Genomic DNA, 17,727 nt, shown 5'->3' with positions numbered 1-17,727 from the left:
TAAATGCTAAAATAGTGACCTATTGGATCCATTTATAATGGGCAGATTTTATTCCTTTTTCCGTTTTAACATGCAAGGAGGACCCAAATTATGTGGTCTAGAAATTGTAGTTATGACTTTTTGTGTGACACTTCTGTTCTGGAAGCTGTATAACAAACAGCAGCCCAAGGGCTTTTGCCAGTAAGGCCTGAAGAGGAAACGAAATAAACCAACAATAAAATAAAGTAAAAAATAAAAATAAGTAGTGATGAAAAACATCTTCTTGTTTGCCATGTTGCCAGATGAAATCCTTGAATTGTGGGTTATTAGTTAAAAAAAAAAATTACAGACAGTTAATAGTCTAACATCTGGATCAAATGAATAAATGCACAGCCAAAATCAATTTTTGTGAAGGTTTAAGTGAACCCTCATCTGTACTTTAACAAAGACTTTTTTTTTCCACATGAAGAAGCGGGCAATCATTCAGTCAGATGTGAGTCTTAAATTGTTTCAGTCAGCTAAACTGCCCAATTTTTTCATATGTTACCTTGTTATAAAAGAAAAAGGATGGGGGTACTAGTAGGCTACTAACATATGAAGTCTCCAGTCACATGCATTTTTATTTTGTTACATAAAATCATGTATTTATATGTATATATAATACATTCAACAATTAATGGCATCAAATGAGAGTACCATGGTGGTGAATTAGGCACACAATATACTTTTAGTTTGTAATTTTCAAAGCTGATTAAATTGCCCAAATGCCTAACTCTCTCAAGCACCTTTGAAAAGTAGCACTCTGAAAAAATACTGTGCTTACCCATATGCAGCTGCAGACCGTACCTGAAAATTTTGGGCACCACTAGGTCTTAATGTTCACCACCTCTTCCTATCCCTGTTCTGTGGCTCTGTTTCTTCAGGAGAGGATCTAATTATCTTAAAAGTGAAAAAGCCTGCCAGACCTACTAGCAGGCATTCAAGTGGCATTTGCTTTTAACAGGCATTTGCCAATCCCAGATATAGCCTGTCACTTTCTGAATTTACAGTGTTAGCCTATGGTACCTTAGTTTAAAATTTATTTTAAAAATTAATTAGAATTATTAATTCTAATTAATTATTTTGTTCTTGAACATTATAAAATCACATATCTAAAAACCTGCCATATTCCCCCTTCTGACTGACGGTCATAGAGGCACCAGTTTAGTATTATTGTGTAGGACCCCATTCATCCCGAGGATGACCCTGCATTGAAAGTCAATTGCCACAAGATGACTGTCCCATCTGTTCTAGCAGAATTCCAGATAAAAATTTTCAGCTACTCTCCACTGCTTTCAAATGGCAGGTTTTGGAACAATGACTTTCATCACTGAATTCCATCTTATCTGACCACATTTTGTTGCATATAGGTAAACACATACAAGGAGGACTATTTAGGTGCACTTCCTGAAGAAAATGCCTGTTAGGCCAATGGCTGCCTATTGTCCATGGCTCTGATACTGTAACCGTTTAAGGTGAGGCATCCCATTGACTTCCATGAAACTGCTGCCATGCTTAAAGTGAAATGTGAGCAACTTTTTGTTGGACTGGAGCCCAATATTCCAATTCTCTCTGTGTTTTCAACCCTTCAAATCTATACGAACACACTGCTTTTCTTTTGTTGATTTTTTTAATTAAAACAAGCTACAATTCTTTTAACAAGAGCTTTTGAATTAGTCTAGCATTGCTGCTAAGCAGGACATAGCAGAATACCAGGCACTCTTGTGGAATTATTCTAATTAATTTAGGATTTGCAGCTAAGTATAGCAAGAGGTGACATAATTTAATGTATAGGCCATGAACCATTTAACAGCAGAGTTTTAATGGCTAAGTTTCTTTTAAAAAACACAATAAAATGTTTCCAACATATGCCAAACATTTGAAGCTTGGTTAGCAGCCTATGGCTGAAGGGGAGCTGGATATTACCATAACTTCAGTTGAATACCCATGGATCATTTAAAACATTAAAATAATAGCTGATTATTCTTTCCTCTTGTGCAGGTTTTTTTTATGCTATTGTTTCACAGCTGAAAAAATGTCTTTGTTCTGCATAGTGTAAGAAGCTTTCAGAAACACATTGTCTCCAAATATAAATACCCTCTCAGCTATTTCTTTGTGTGGTTTTTTTTTAAGAAGTTAATCTCATATATTTTTCCCCACAAAAGATATTTGGCTAAAACTCACTTCCGTATTTAAAAAACAATAACTTCTCTTAGAAAGATTTGTCTCAATAAAAAATATGGGTATTTTTTACAATTCACTGATTGAAATAATCTACAAAACATGAAAAATAATCTACTGCGTATTGGAGAGAGTTTGTCACTGTGTTTGTCTTTGTGTCTGTTTGTTCAAGAAATCCTCCTCAGCGGTAAGAGCTAGGACCACCAAATCCAGTATACAAATTCTTCTCGTCGTAACAAAGGAAGGTAAGGGTTTGGTTGTGCTAGGAAAGGGTTTGGTTGTGTTTGGAATGGGATTGCTTCTCATAAAACCATAGAGAAATGAGACAGAATCACTAGACAGGTTAAAGGTGTTCCTGTCTTACACCGCCTCCCACCCTCCTCGCTTGATCTAGGAGGGAGGGGGCTAATGGACAGGAGATTATTTAGGACAGGATTTTTTAAGAATTCAAAGGGAGTCAGGGGTTACTGGATTTCAATAGGAGACTAGAACACAGTATAGGTGGAATCTATATCCTGTTCAGTACCCTTATTTCCTATATGATTAATTCACATGCAGCCAAATTTTCAGAAGTTACTACTGACTCTGAGTGCATCAATGTTTTTATGTCCTACTGAAGACACCAAAAGCTGCTTTTCAGAGCTGCAGAGAGCCAAGACTATGAAAATCTGGTAGAGACCAAAGCTAAGCTTCTCCAATGCTGCTCCCAAGCATTCCCCTGGGTTGCCGCTATAACTAGAGGTTTTTTTTCCACTTCCACCAGCACTTCCCCCAATCTGTTTGCAAAAGAAATGGCATACTGCTGAATATTACTTATTCACAGGTATCACAGAGCATAGAATGCAGAGAAACAAGTCCCAATAAAGGGATTGCCATCTGAAAGTGAATAGCACAGTGATATTGATATTACAGTCATTTCCTAGCCTAAGTGTGGAAACTCTGAGGTAACAATGACTTAAGTTATCAAAGATGGGTGTTTAAAATTAGGCATCTAAATCCAATACTTAGTCACCTATAAGATATAATTTAACTAAGTACATGGGAATGCACTTGTTCACAAGTATTTCCCTCCAAATTACAATTTTCTAAAATAATGACAATTATTTTAATTACAGGCAGTCCCCGAGTTACGCGGATCCGACTTATGTCGGATCCGCAGTTACGAACAGGGCTTTTCTCGCCCCGCAGGACGGGAGCGGCGGGAAGCCCAGATGCGCCGCGGTCCGCCGCCCCCGTCCTCCGGGGTGAGAAAAGCTGCTCCCCGTCTCCCTGGTCTACAGGGAGATGGGGAGCAAAGCTGCGGAGCACGCCCGCAGCGGGACAGCCCAGGCGCGCTTGGGCTGTCCCGCTGCGGGCGTGCTCCACGGCTTTCCTCCCCGGCTCCCTGGTCTGACCAGCAGACCAGGGAGATGGGGAGCAAAGCTTCGGAGCACGCCAGCAGTGGGACAGACGCGGCGCACCTGGACTGTCCCGCTGCCCGCGTGCTCTGAGGCTTTGCTCCGCGTCTCCCAGGTCAGCAGACCAGGGAGATGGAGCAAAGCCGTGGAGGACTTGGACGGTCCCGCCACTCCCGTCTCCCTGGTCTTCTGGGGGTGGGGGGGGTGCAGCAGCGGTCAGTTTCAGCAGCGGCTGAATCAGGATTCCTGGGGCAGATCAGCTGGGGTGCTGCTGGGTTGCTCCAGTAGCACCGAGGAGCCGCGCTACTGGAGCAACCCAGCAGCACCCCAGCTGCTCTGCCCCAGGCATCCCCAAATCAGCCGCTGCTGAAACTGACCAGCAGCTGACTACAGGAAGCCCGAGGCAGAGTTGCTCTGCCCCAGGCTTCCTGGAATCAGCCGCTGATCAGTTTCAGCAGCAGCTGACTAGGGGATGCCTGGGTTTCTTAAGTAGAATCTGTATGTAAGTCAGAACTGGCGTCCAGATTCAGCCGCGGTTGAAACTGATCAGTTTCAGCAGCGGCTGACGCCAGTTCTGACTTCATACAGATTCAACTTAAGAACAAACCTACAGTCCCTATCTTGTACGTAACCCGGGGACTGCCTGTACACAAAGGGGACTGAAGATGTTATAATAAGAGTGACTCAAAATTATATCCATATTAGATTTGTTTTACATAGGATACAGTACCAAGGAACACTGACACCATTTTAATCTTTGACCATTGTGAGGACTAAATTAAGAGTGACAGATTTTTTTAGTAAAGGACATGACATTTATTTTATGTCTTGAGTTACAGGGAAGTTCTGAAATATTTTCCCCCATGGGAGGTCAAAGCATTGGCTGTTACAATACCTCATTTCTCTCATTCATGACAGTTGTTTAAATAACTGCAGGAAGTCAATGGCTTTTCCATGTATGCCTTTCTCTTCAGCATTCTGGATGGCCTGCATCAACAAACCTTTGAAACCTTCTCTCATTACTTTAACTCCCAGTGCTGGTTGTTCAAGTAGAGATTTACAACTTAGCATCTACTCCAAAATATATTTCTTTCCAATAGGTGAAGCAAGAGAGAACTAAAGAAGATAACTGTTTCTAACAGTGCAGCAGAGTGATTGAATTATTACCATCTGAAGGACACTTAATACTATGCAAATGGATTGATAGTTTTAGTTCCCAGTAGTCAAATGCCCCTCTCATAAAAACAATCATCAAAATTGTTATCTAGAGCAGTGGTTCTCAGTAACGGTTATGTATACATTTGGGGGTAACACAGAAGTCTTCCGGGGTACCTCAGTTCATCTAGAAACTTGCCCACATTTATAACAAGCAACATAAAAAGCACCAATTTAGTCAGTACAAACTAAAAGTTCATACCATGACACGTTTATATTCCTCTGTATAGTACACATTGAATGTCACTACAATATTTATATTCCAATGGAATTATTTTGTAATTGTATAGTAAAAATTAAAAAGTAAGCTTTTCACTAATAACGTGCAAACAAGTATTTTAGATGAGGTGAAACCTGGGGGTATGCAAGACAAACCAGACTCCTGGTAGGGATACATACAGTAGTCTGGAAAGTTTGAGGGCCACTGTAGAGATTTAATCCTTCAAACATGTATACATATGAGTAGCTCAGAAGAAAGACAAATGAACCAATGGACATGGAGAAAAAAAAAACAGCATTACCCCTTTCTCTTTTACAAAGGATCCCAGGAAATCAGTTTTGAGAACTTTTGAGGAGGTGGAAGTCTTCACTGATGCTATCCGTTCTGTATCCACTCTATAAAAGTGTCAAAAGGCTGTCAAAATCTGGTGACAGTTAAGAGCCTTATGTCCCTGAGTACCTTAATACAATGAGTATAATCTTCCTTTGGGCCAGACTGAAATAATTTACCCTGTGGAATATCAGTAAAACACCATGCAACATGAGCAAGAGTATCACAATCTGTCCCTATTTAGGGATGGAAGTTGTAAATATATTTTTGTATTAAGAGTTATATTTCCTTTACCTTGCTCCCATACTTTTACTACTTTTCAAAAGAAATTTAATTTTAAGAATGACATCTTTGTTGGTGATGAATTTGCAATGTGAACTGGCCCCATTTCAGACTTTTTGTAGAAAGAGGCAAACATTATGTTTATTTTTAACTTATTAATATATTTACGATGCTGACTTCTAATAACATTTGTACACCATGGAAATCAGTGCCTAGATACAATATCATGAAAACTAAATCAGATTGGAAGAAAAAGAAACAACCTAGTAGAAAAAGGAATAGAATTTAGTCATGTAAAATACAAAAATGAAAATTTTGCCCAGGCTGTCAAAGGGCTAGATTGACATGCTCTTATTAATGCACAATCAGTTCCAATGCTGAATCTGGCAATTTTGCAAGAAAGAACGGTGTTTTAGTGGAAAGCATAGGAAAGGCAAAATACAACAAGGTACAGGAGGCAGCTACATCAGCTTTAAGAATCTGAGGGGCTGTGTCTACACTGGCCTCCCTTTCGGAAAAGGGATGCTAATGTAGCACTTTGGAATAGGCAAATCTACGGGGGATTTAAATATCCCCCGCGGTATTTGCATTAACATGGCTGCCGCTTTTTTCCGGCTTGGAGATAAGGATTATAGGAGTCAGAGTAAGAAGTCCTCCAGCTTGGCAGTATTTTGACACTATTTCAAAATAACTGCCTGCTGTGTAGACATGGACTAAGTTATTTTGGTATAGCACTAGTTATTTCAAAATAGTTTTACAGTGTAGATGTACCCTGAGAGAAAATGGATAAGGAGAAAAGAATCATATTAAAAAACAGACAGGAAAGAGAGGTTCCTGATGTTCAATGAAAAATCTTTGGATCTTTGGTGCAAAGGAAATAGCCATGGGCCCTTTTCATATAAAATAGCATATTCTGTTTCCTAATCTTTCTGCTTCCTCTTTTCCTAGCTAAAATTAACGGTATTTCTCTGTAAAACACTCCTCTGTATAGTTTTTTACTTTAAAAATAAAACAGCTTTTGGTTGATTCTTTGAGGGTTGGGAATGTATAAAAAGATGTCAGCTAACAGTCTGAGACTTCGTGGGGAAGGTGAAGTTGTAATTGTACAAATTTAAGTCATAGGGGGTGATCTCCACCCCCTGGGGTTTATTGGCAAGTACAGCTGTACAGTGCAATAGCAATAGTGGAGAGAGAGAAACCCCTTCACAGACATACAGCTCCAACACAGAAAAACACCTTTATGACAACCTCACTTTTGTTTCACCCTGCCTGCTATCCAAAATAAATATTATCCATTTGGTTTTTGTAGAAAGTGAGGCTAAACTTGTTCTTTGTGGTGCAGCACAGAAAGAATTCCAGAGGCTGAGAGAGAGGATATTTGCTGGTGGTTTATCTAGTCAAACCCCCTACCAATAGCATATTACTTACCAGATATTTTACAATGGTGCAGCTACATAAATTGAACAATTTGTGAACAACATTCTTTGTTCCTCTTGCCATGAGTGATTCATTAGAGGCTAGGCCTATCAGAATTAGAATTAGAATGTTTTTTTTGCAGCTAGCCTTCTAAACAAGACAATTTTGATCAGTAACATGCTTGTGTCAATGAATAATATTCTGAATTTTATTAAATAGCTGATATTTTTCCATGTTCTTTGTATGACTCAGGAGAGGAAGACAGAGAAAAATAAGTGAATTGAGATTATGAGAGCAGAAAAGTACTTTATTGGCACATATTTTCTGTAAAGAGAGAGAAAGATAGAAAGAGAGAGAGAAAATGGAGAGCATTATATTTACCTTGTTTGCTTCAAAGACCTTTTCAGACCACACTTCAAAGAGAATCCTCTGAATTGTCATTCATGCTTAAATTCGACACTTTACGCTTAGGGTTAAACAAAGACATTAATTATCGTACCCATTACAAAGATAGCTTCCCCAATTATCACCTCTAATATCATTAGGTCACAGACATTTACCTTCCCACACCCATCCCCCTTCTTTTCTGAAATTTGATTTGTCCTTTTCACATATGTTCATTTTTTAAAATTGTATCCTTTGGTATATATGGTTGTGACAATTTTCTTCCACTATTTGATCTGAGGAAGTGGGTCTGGCCCACGAAAGCTCATCACCTAATAAACCATCTTGTTAGTCTTTAAATTGCTACATAGTCCTGTTTTTTGTTCCAGCTACACCAGACTAACACGGCTACATTTCTATCTCTATTGAAAGATCTGTGATACTTGATGACCCTTAAAAGAAAATGTATTCCTGCTAATGAATGTGAGATCTAAAGTGAGACGTGATGCTAAAACAATGTGACTATTACAAACTTAATGTGTGGGGAGTCTTTTGCCGCTTAGCTAGATGAAAAAAAGGTATTTCTCCTTTCAAGACTTCTTTGCAACACGAGATAGGAGGGAATCTTAGAAAGAACAATGTAGTTAGGGGCAAATCAAGATCACTGCATAGCTCTGGCTGCCGACTGGAAGAGTGGGAGGGTTATTGATATCCCATGAAGCCATGGAGAGGCCTTATTTACCAGGATCAAGCTGTAAGAACCTATTCACTCCCTGATGAGCTTGGAATAGGATAGAGTTTCCTTTTGTGGTCACCACACTCGTTACCTGTTTTCCATGTATCACTGGGAAGGAATTTTTCCCTCACTTGGTCAAGGTCAAATAGTTTTTTTGTTTTTTTGATTCCCCACAACTGCTTTGGACCTGTTAAGGTGCAATATGAGGAACTGATAAAACCAAGTATGAATGAAGTTGTTGCCTAACTAAATCACATCAGTGGCCACCAGTCTTTCTGTTGCCATGTATGGAAAATAGAAAGAGTCTTTTAGCATCTGCAGCTACAAAAAGGCTTGTCTATAAAACTGTCTATAAACAGAAGCAGTATTTGTTGAACTTAAATGGGTGTAAACTGATGCAACTTCCATGAACGCTTCGATGACCATTTAGAAGTGGTTGTGTTCCCATAGCCAATCTAATTTGTCAGGTTTAAATGAATGTAAGTGCCCACACCAGATGTTCTACTGATTAACTAAAGCAGGATGAAACTATACTGTTAATTATATTGTTGCAACTTTGTGTGTATATACCAGGCCTCAGAATTGACTTCCCTATATCATCATCAAGCACCAGAAACTTCAGATGAGCAGGTAAAGCAAAACTAAACTGAAACTCTATTTTAAAGGTATTCTTCAAGCCTATAGGAAGGGTTTTAAATGCATTCTGAAAAAAGGGGACATTTTTAATCAACAAATCAGAAATCAAGAAGTCTTTACAAGGAGAGCCTTATTTTTATATAAAACATTTCCCCTCCCCTCCATAATCCTGATTATGGATCTGTTGCCACAGACTGACATAAATTTAATGTGCACTTATCACTGTATTTACAAACTCAGAAACAATGGGATTTGCTGACGGATTGAATTATCATCACGTAATCTGGCACTCCTAGTTATGCTCCAGGAAATACTGCAAAACAGAAAGTATTTTCTAAAACACTATGGAAATTTTAATGAAAGAGCCAAAGAATTATTATAAACATCACATTTTATAAAATATAATGAACTGTTCAACGTTCATTTTTAAATATGTCCTATTTCCTCATAAACTCCATTCAGTGTTACTTGTCTGCTCCTGCTGATACAAACTAGCATTGGTATTTTTCCTAGCAGTTACCTTTGTGGAGCATGGTATCATGTCGCATTAAGGAAACCAGGTTCTTAGTAAACTTTTTCTCAGTTGCTATGCTTCATATTAAAATGTATATAAAAAGAAAATTAAATACTATTTCTTGGTTCCCACGTCCAATGATGATATTTGAATGTTTTGGTACAATTCCTTAAGAAACTGATTCTCTCCAGAGATCTACTGATGTGCTCTCACTAACAGTTCTTAGATCTAAGGGGTGAAGGCATTTTCAACAGTTGGCCTTCAGATCTTGATTGCACTTCCCAAATTGGGATGACTGAGCCCCACAAGTTGAGTTGCAGGACACAGTTTTAACACCTAACTTTTTCAATCATGCTTTTGCCTGAACAAATAAAGGTATATTATATGTACAACACAACTTAAATTGTTTAATACTTAATACATGTTACATACGATAAAGTTGATAAAAGCATGATTGAATGCAATGCAATCAATCATTATCTTCAATATATAACATCTTTCAAAGTTATAAAATAAAAATAGGAATTTATAATGAAATTGCTCCCCAATCTTTTACTGACAATTATTGGCATTTATATTGTTGTATTTCATATTATATATATATGAAATGTAGTTCCTGCTTCAAAAAGCTTATAATCAACAATCAGATACAAAAAAACCAACCAATCAAAACACTTGTCTTCCTTTCCAGCCTAGTGCTGTTATAAAACAGATGTAAACTGAAGACATAATTGTTCCTTGTGCTTTTTTTCTTTCATGTAATATTATTGCTTCCCAAGTGGAAAAATAATAAAACGTCTCACAGAAAAAAAAAAGCATCCCAGCAATATATTGGTGCAGCAGTGCTTAGTTATTAAAACAAATGGAAATACTCCTTGGAAAATGAATTACTAACATACAGTCTGAGCCCTGACTATTGTTTGAAAGATGCAGAAGCCGTTGCTTAACAAATGATTTCCCCCCAAAGATGTGGTATGTCTACCAGGTCACAATATTAAATAACAGTATGGTTGAGACTCTTATTAAAGTTTAAAAAGAAGCATTGGATACTCTTAAATACTAGTCTTTTGTTTGGGTTATATGCCTTATTTCTTCTTGTAAATGTCTCCTGGAAAAATCATTGCAGAGTAAGAAGTAATTTACATCTGACTTTTCTGATCCTACAATACTGGGTCTAGTACGGTGGTCCAATCTTTAAATAGTATTACACTGAATGATTGAACCATTTCCCTTTCTACTTATTTTATTAAGTTCAAGACATTCTTAAACAGCTGCTTTTGTCCATTTCTGTTGCCAGGATATACACCAACCCGCGCCCATGCTTAGCCAACAGATACAAATAACCTACTGCTGGGATTTTTCTCCATTCACAAAGCAACTCAACTCCAACAGAGGAATTCAGAGTATGAATACACAGGCCTGTTTAAGTGAGGGGTGCAAAATAACCATTACAAGGCCAGTAGTATCACTTAGAATATTTAGGACAACCAATTTTCAAAAAATGGAATTGCAAAATCATCACTCAGAGCACTTGAACTATCAAACATATTCCCCTATGCTTTCAAAATACAGTTTTAAATTGCTCTTCTATGACAACAGCTCTGTCAACACCAACAAAGTGAATCTTTCATTTCCAATGGGGAAGAATAATTTCTAATTCTGCAAGTGTTATGAGTTTAAACGCCTTTTTCATTAATTGTATTAATCTATAAATAAAAGTTAATCTGCTTTTGCATAAAGCTAACCATAATGATAAACTATTCGCTAACACTCTCCTTTGACACCCCTTTGGTATAAACACATTCACCTACTACACTAAGCTGTGAAATACAGTCTGTCACTTAAAAATCACAGAATTATTTTTAGGGTGTATTCATGCAGGAAAACTCATATGTAAAAAAGTTTGTTCAGGGTCAGAGCTATCATATAAGAATCAAGGATCCACTCACATTTACTCTTTTGTATAACTCCTTCACTTCAAGGTTCCTCATGTCATGCACATCTCAACCTAAAATGTTAAGGCTCCCCTTCTCTACCAAAGGCTACTCTGGTTTTGAATATACTCGACTATATTCTTACATCCAGTGAGCAGTCTTTTGGGGGAAGAGGTATAAATTTCTCAGTACTCATAGAAAACACTATGATCTTGGGCTCAGCCCTCCTCCCATTGAAATTAATGCAATTTTTGCTACTGACTTCAATAAGCTCAGGAATAGGCAGTTAATATTTTAGGGTCAGATCATGTTTAAGTGCTCGATACAAGTGTGATGGAAGATAGGGCTGCTTCCTCCTCCCTTTTACATGGCCCATGTAAGGGCCAGGCAGAACAGTATTCCCTTCATTCAGGGGTACACAGGGACCATTAGGTCGTTTCCAGAGTGTATGTACCCAGAAGGGAAGGCAGGAGGGAAGAGACACGGTGCAGTATGTCTCTGATCCAACCACAAGCAGGCTGATGCTGTACAAACGGCTGTAGTAGCACATGTGTTGCCTGAAATACAATACCTTTTGGTACACTCTGGTGCAAAGCAGTTAACACAAGGGGGCTGTGTCTATACTGCACCCCTTTTCCGGAAAAGGGATGCAGATTAGACCAGTCGGCATTTGCATTTACATGGCTGCCGCTTTTTTCTGGCTTGGGGATAAGCCGGAGAAAAGCGCCAGTCTAGACGCGATTCTCCGGAAAATAAGCCCTTTTCTGGAGGATTTCTTATTGAAAGTAAGAATAAAAAATCCTCCAGAAAAGGGCTTATTTTCTGGAGAATCGCGTCTAGACTGGCGCTTTTCTCCGGCTTATCCCCAAGCCAGAAAAAAGCGGCAGCCATGTAAATGCAAATGCCGCGGGGGATATTTAAATCCCCTGCGGATTTGCAATTCCGACTGGTCTAATCTGCATCCCTTTTCCGGAAAAGGGGTGCAGTGTAGACACAGCCCTGTAGAAGAGTTTGCTGTCTGGATGTTTTACCCCCAGAAACAATAGACAGCTTGGTAGCTTTCCCTGTTCCTATGTTGAAGCTGCCCGGTGGTTTAATTTTCACTCTTATTAACATTGTAGGTCCAGACTTTTTATTGATTCGCTTGTACTGTTTGGTATCAGTTTTCTGTTTGATGACACAATAAAAGTCATATAATTAGGTAACAACAACTTAATGCACTAACTAATTGCTAGTAAAACCACAAGAAATTTGCATGACAGATTTATTGCTGAGGCTTTACTAGTGTTTGCTTTCACTCCCCCTACTTACATTTTGATGCATAGGAACACAATAGAGGTGAAATCCTTATTGCATTGAAATTAATGATAAAACTTTAATTGACTTGAAGGACACCAGGACTGCACTCCAGCTTTTAGGTTCTGATGTGAAAGCTTTACTACAATATTTTCCAGTACACATGGAATTTATATTTTATATAGAATATAAATCAGATGTTTTATACACACACACACACACACACACACACACACACACACACACACACACACTAGAAGATTTGCCCAGCACTGCTCACGACCTTACTCAAATAAGTTTTGTAGTTTTGCTTTTCTTCATTTAAATAATTGTTCTGGGGTGGGGCTGGGGGTGAGGGATTCAATATCCAGGCTACCTCAGGAAGAAAGGTCAATCCCAGCCCTCTATCACTGCAGTAGCTTGAAGCCAGGTGAGAAGCGTCTGTCCATAGCTTCTGCAGCTACAGTGGGCACAGCCAGGGGATGGGTGCATGTCCCCCAGCGTGGGAATGGACAAACACATAGGCAGAGAGACAACAGACAAACTCTCTGAAATATATAGTAGATATCTGCCCCTTTCTCCTCTCCTACCCTCTATAGGCACAATGGGGTTATAGCTGCCCTGGTCCCCATCTTTGGCCTTTGCTGCTCCCTGTGGTTATTCTACAGTAAAACCAGACCCTTCCCTTTCCTTTTTATGAGAAACAATAGAATTCCAGGCACATTTCATTATTCTGGCACAACCAAACCCTTGCTTTGGTTTAAGTGATAGTAAGAGGAAGCTGGATGTCAAATTTGGTCCTAGCTCTTACCGTTTAGGAGGACTTCTTGAACAGACTCACAGATGGTCAGACAGACATACATTTCTAAAATAAATAGTAAGATATACAGCAAATTATATACATGGACACACACACAAATATATACTATGTTTTTGTGTTGAATTTGTGCATGTATTTATAACAACAAAGCTACATAAAGAACATTTACGTTGCAAAGAAGCACTCAGAAGTTAGCAAATGCAAGAATTAAGTTTGCCTTTACAATTTTTATTCACTTCCTTTTTCACAGGCATTAAGATATATTCTTTAATTAAAGATCATAAACAATTTCTCCCCAAGATCATCAGCTGACTCAGTGCTCGTACAGCAATACTTTATTAATGAGCAGATTTTCAATATTTCATTGTGTTCTCATTGCTCCCTCTGTATCTTATTTACCACATATTATACAAACTCTGGTTGGAAGGCACAATTATTTTTTCCTGCATATAATTTTCTATAGTATCAGGCTACAACTACACTACAAGTTTTTGCGGCCAAAAATATGCTAATGAGGGACTCATTAGCATAAGTCATGATATCATTTGCATATTTTCTGCAGATCCTTTTTTTTTTGCTAGGGGTTTTTATGCAAAAACAAGGAGTGTGGATGTTTCCTTTTTGCTCAATACCCCTTTTTTTGCGCAAGATCCTTATGCCTCAAAAAAGGAGGTATACCAATATACCCTATTATTTGCATGACCTATAAGTAATGTATATTATATGCATGCAGCATAGGTCTACCTACAGGACAATATAGATGTTTGTGAGTAGGATGAAGAAATACTAGATCTGCACAAGAAATAGAAATGTTTGAACACTTCTACATTCTTCTTTTCCCTTCAGACCCTCCTTATGCCTCTTACCACTTCTTAAACCCCTCTATTTCTTAAACTAGTCCACATGTTGACTTATGATATTTCTATGAGACTCTCCCACTGCCCCTTTTTAAACCATTAGGATTCTGGACTGGCGCCATGTGTACCAAATTAAAATGTATTTTGTTTGCTCATTCGTTTGTCAACAGAAACATGACAAGTCACAGACGTCCAAACAGTGTAACTCCCTATATACAGTTGGGAGGAGGGAAGGATTGTAAAGGGGAGAGACTTTTTAGTAAACATCACACAGGTTAACTTAAAATGCTGTGAGAGAGAAGACTGTAATTATCTTTTTGTAAGTACAACATCCTGAAGACTTTCAAAACTTAATTTTCTCTTTACACAGAAATGTTGGCCCAAACTGCTTAAAATGTTGTGAAATATTTTACAGGCCAAATGCAGAAACTAATATTTTTAAAGGGGAATTTAAAAAACAAAAACATAAATCTAATATGCATTTAAAATCTCAGTGGGAACTTTTTTTGTTTTCTATAAATACTTCAGTGTAGTTTTGAAAATAGAAACCCAACATCATTGTTGTAAGACATGAGATTCCAAAAGTGAAATTGAGCATACGACAAATGGGACCTTACTAGTGAGCATGTTTCCTGCTTATGCACAGAGCGGGGCACAGAGTAAGTGTAAACTAAATAATATATAGTAAGTTACATTTTTTTAATTTTCTCCATTTTAGTAGTCTAATATAATCTGTACTAGTCAGGATTTATATGGGCATGAGAAGTAATTGTGTGACTATTGACAAATGAACACAGTCAGTGAGTATCCCTGTTTAGCCTGCCTTTTATTAACCTTCCACATACTTGAGGGCTCTGTCTTTTTTACACTTTGGCAACACTTGTACAGTTTGTCATACCATTAAATTCCATTAAATTGTACATTACATGTGTCTGTGTGTGGGTGAGATTTCTACATTTAGCAGGCTGGATTTTCTTCAGTGGGAATTAAGGACATCTAGGTCCATTTTCCCTACCATTAAAGTCAACAGCAAATCTTCCACGTATGTAAATTGGAGCAGGACAGGGAGTTAACAGCACTCAGTACCTTCCAGAAGTTGAGTATAAAAGTACAGTATCTCTAGCCACCCTGTGGATTTAATTCACTATAATCTATTCCAGTTCTAGGTTATCAGATATTCAGTATCCTGGGTTTGCAAGTTTTCAGCACTAACGGACACGATGGAGCCTGGAGAATTTGAACATAATGTATCGTCCCAAAAATCTAATATAGTGCAGATGCTCATAACTGGTAACATATTCACTGATAATCAATTTCTAGGCTTCCACTGAGCAAAAATCCTTAAATTTGATCTAGACATTTATTTCTGGCAATTGGGCATAGAAAATAAATCCAGTGCTCAAATTTTACCTCCTTACCAACATGTGGTCATTTATATTGAATTTCATTATTGTGAGCATCCTTTTGTGTATATTAAAGGGCTAACACTTTCAGCCTCCCTTTGAGTTAAGTGAAATCATCTCACATCACCAATTGGCTGTCATTGAGTAACAAAACTATATATCACTATTTCAGGGGGCTATCAAAGAGATGCATTTGCTCCTTAGCAGTTGTAGGCTGATTTTGGGGCTAATATTAAAGAATTAGTGGCAAAACATTAGTATCAGTAAAGTGACCTCAATCCACTCGTTGCCTTAGTATTTTATAGTCTTATGAAATGATTTTCTTCCAGGTTTGCCATATATTGGAAAATCATAAGCAGTATTGTTTGCTGAACATCTGATCATTTATACATCTTAGTTAGATGGTTAAAAGTTCTTTGTTTTTCATAAGTCTCTTTTTGATTCATATAATAAAACTAAATGATATCATCACATAAAAAGTGAGAGCTCCAAAAAAGCAAATTTGTGTGCTTTGGCACTAACCTCGCACTTGGGAAATGAGGGTTCAATTCCATGTTCTTCCATTTAGTGTTGTTGTGCGGCAGCTCTCCATCTGTAACAGTGGAAGTGCTCTTCACCTGACCCCACAGGGGTGATGTGAGGGCACACATAATAAAGATGGCTGTGCACTCAGACACTGTGCCAGTGAGGGTCTTATATAAACAAATTGGTCAGCTTTGATAATTATGTCTGCCTGATTATAACTGCTATGAATAATAGCATATTAAAAGTTAGACACTAGAGCTCTGAAAATAATTGATTTTTCAATTATTCGTTAAAACTGGAAAAATAATTTTAAAAATGCCTTTTGGGTTGATTAAACACTATTTTGTATTTAATTTTAGGGCGAACACTTTTTTAAAAATTCAAATCAGATCTGTGAGAGGGAGCACAGAGGTCAGGCAGCCTACAGGTTAAAAGACCCACCTTCTAGTTCCTTACCTCTCTAGGGCCTGGTCTACACTGGTACCTTAGTCTGAAATTAGCCCCCCAGATTGATTTTCTAAGTGATGCGTCCACACTACCAAGCCCATTATTCTAGAATAAAGGGCCGCGGAATTCAAACTCTGCAGTCCTGCTTTTCACGAGTATTATGTGATGGTTCTTTCAGTATATTTTTAGATTCAGGGATGCAGGACAAACCTATGAGAGAGCTCTAAACTCAGCCACTTTCTATTTTATTGAAAGCTCAAGCAATTACAATAACCAAAGAACTTTGCAAGTAAAAGAGTCAATACAATTCCCATAAGCAATGCAAGACAGATAAACACAGCACAGATAACTGCACAAGCCCTCAGTCATGATTCATTGTATGCTAACTTATTATTGTGCAATATAAATTTTATTCACTATAGATTTTAATGAAGGTTATCTTAATATACAAATAATGCAAAGCAGTTAATGCAAAACTAGCTATACTATGATATTAAAATCTAATGCACTTACAGTTCACCCTTGATCCCCAACAATCCCCAGACAGGAGGTCGTGGTCTCATTCCTTCCCACTGAGATGTCCTAGACTATGTGATGTGGATGAACAAGCCCCAAACTTCTAATTATGTGAACAGAGTTTGCGGGTCCATTCTGTTCCTCCCTCCCAAAGCGCATGCTTGCAGAAGCATACTTTATACAAGGCGCGACTCGGTTGCTCCACACCTTGTTGCCACATGGTGTTCCAGCCATATGCACTCCTCTATTCCAATACTTTTGGATACGCTACTCGCTTTACTTAATATTATTTATATAATCTTTAATTTACGCCATTATCCTAAATTGGTTAATCCTTTTGTGGTTAGCACTTTCGTAAAATGCAGGATATGCCCGTTGTGTCACCCCCTATTTCTATAAGCCATGTCATAATAATTCTGTAAATGCTGATCATGCCTATTTTTAATGGTATAAACTTTAATGATTTCAGCAGTTAAAGCAACTTATAAGTAGGCCCTGCCCAATGACCAAGGGCATGAATTTAGCAGTTTCAGCATCTGGTTAGTAATTTATGGTTAGACCTTTACCCCATGACCGAGCGTGAAAGGTTACATTTCCACA

The 17,727-nt window shown here is 38.1% G+C and overlaps 1 long non-coding RNA gene across 1 annotated transcript; it reads right to left on the bottom strand.

The window, feature by feature from the left end:
* Positions 1 to 4,814: 4,814 nt before the first annotated feature.
* On the bottom strand, positions 4,815 to 17,323 carry LOC142829416 (uncharacterized). Its single transcript, XR_012903816.1, has 4 exons — positions 17,125 to 17,323; positions 13,371 to 13,424; positions 7,441 to 7,525; positions 4,815 to 5,426 (listed from the first exon to the last, which is right to left on the bottom strand). It is a non-coding gene; the product is annotated as an uncharacterized LOC142829416 (long non-coding RNA).
* Between the last annotated feature and the right edge of the window lie 404 nt (positions 17,324 to 17,727).

This window comes from Pelodiscus sinensis, chromosome 5 (assembly GCF_049634645.1).
Source record: "Pelodiscus sinensis isolate JC-2024 chromosome 5, ASM4963464v1, whole genome shotgun sequence".
In the NCBI taxonomy this organism is placed as follows: Eukaryota; Metazoa; Chordata; order Testudines; family Trionychidae; genus Pelodiscus; species Pelodiscus sinensis.
The sequence above is the reverse complement of the archived record's forward strand: the minus strand, read 5'-3'. Positions and strand labels throughout refer to the sequence as shown.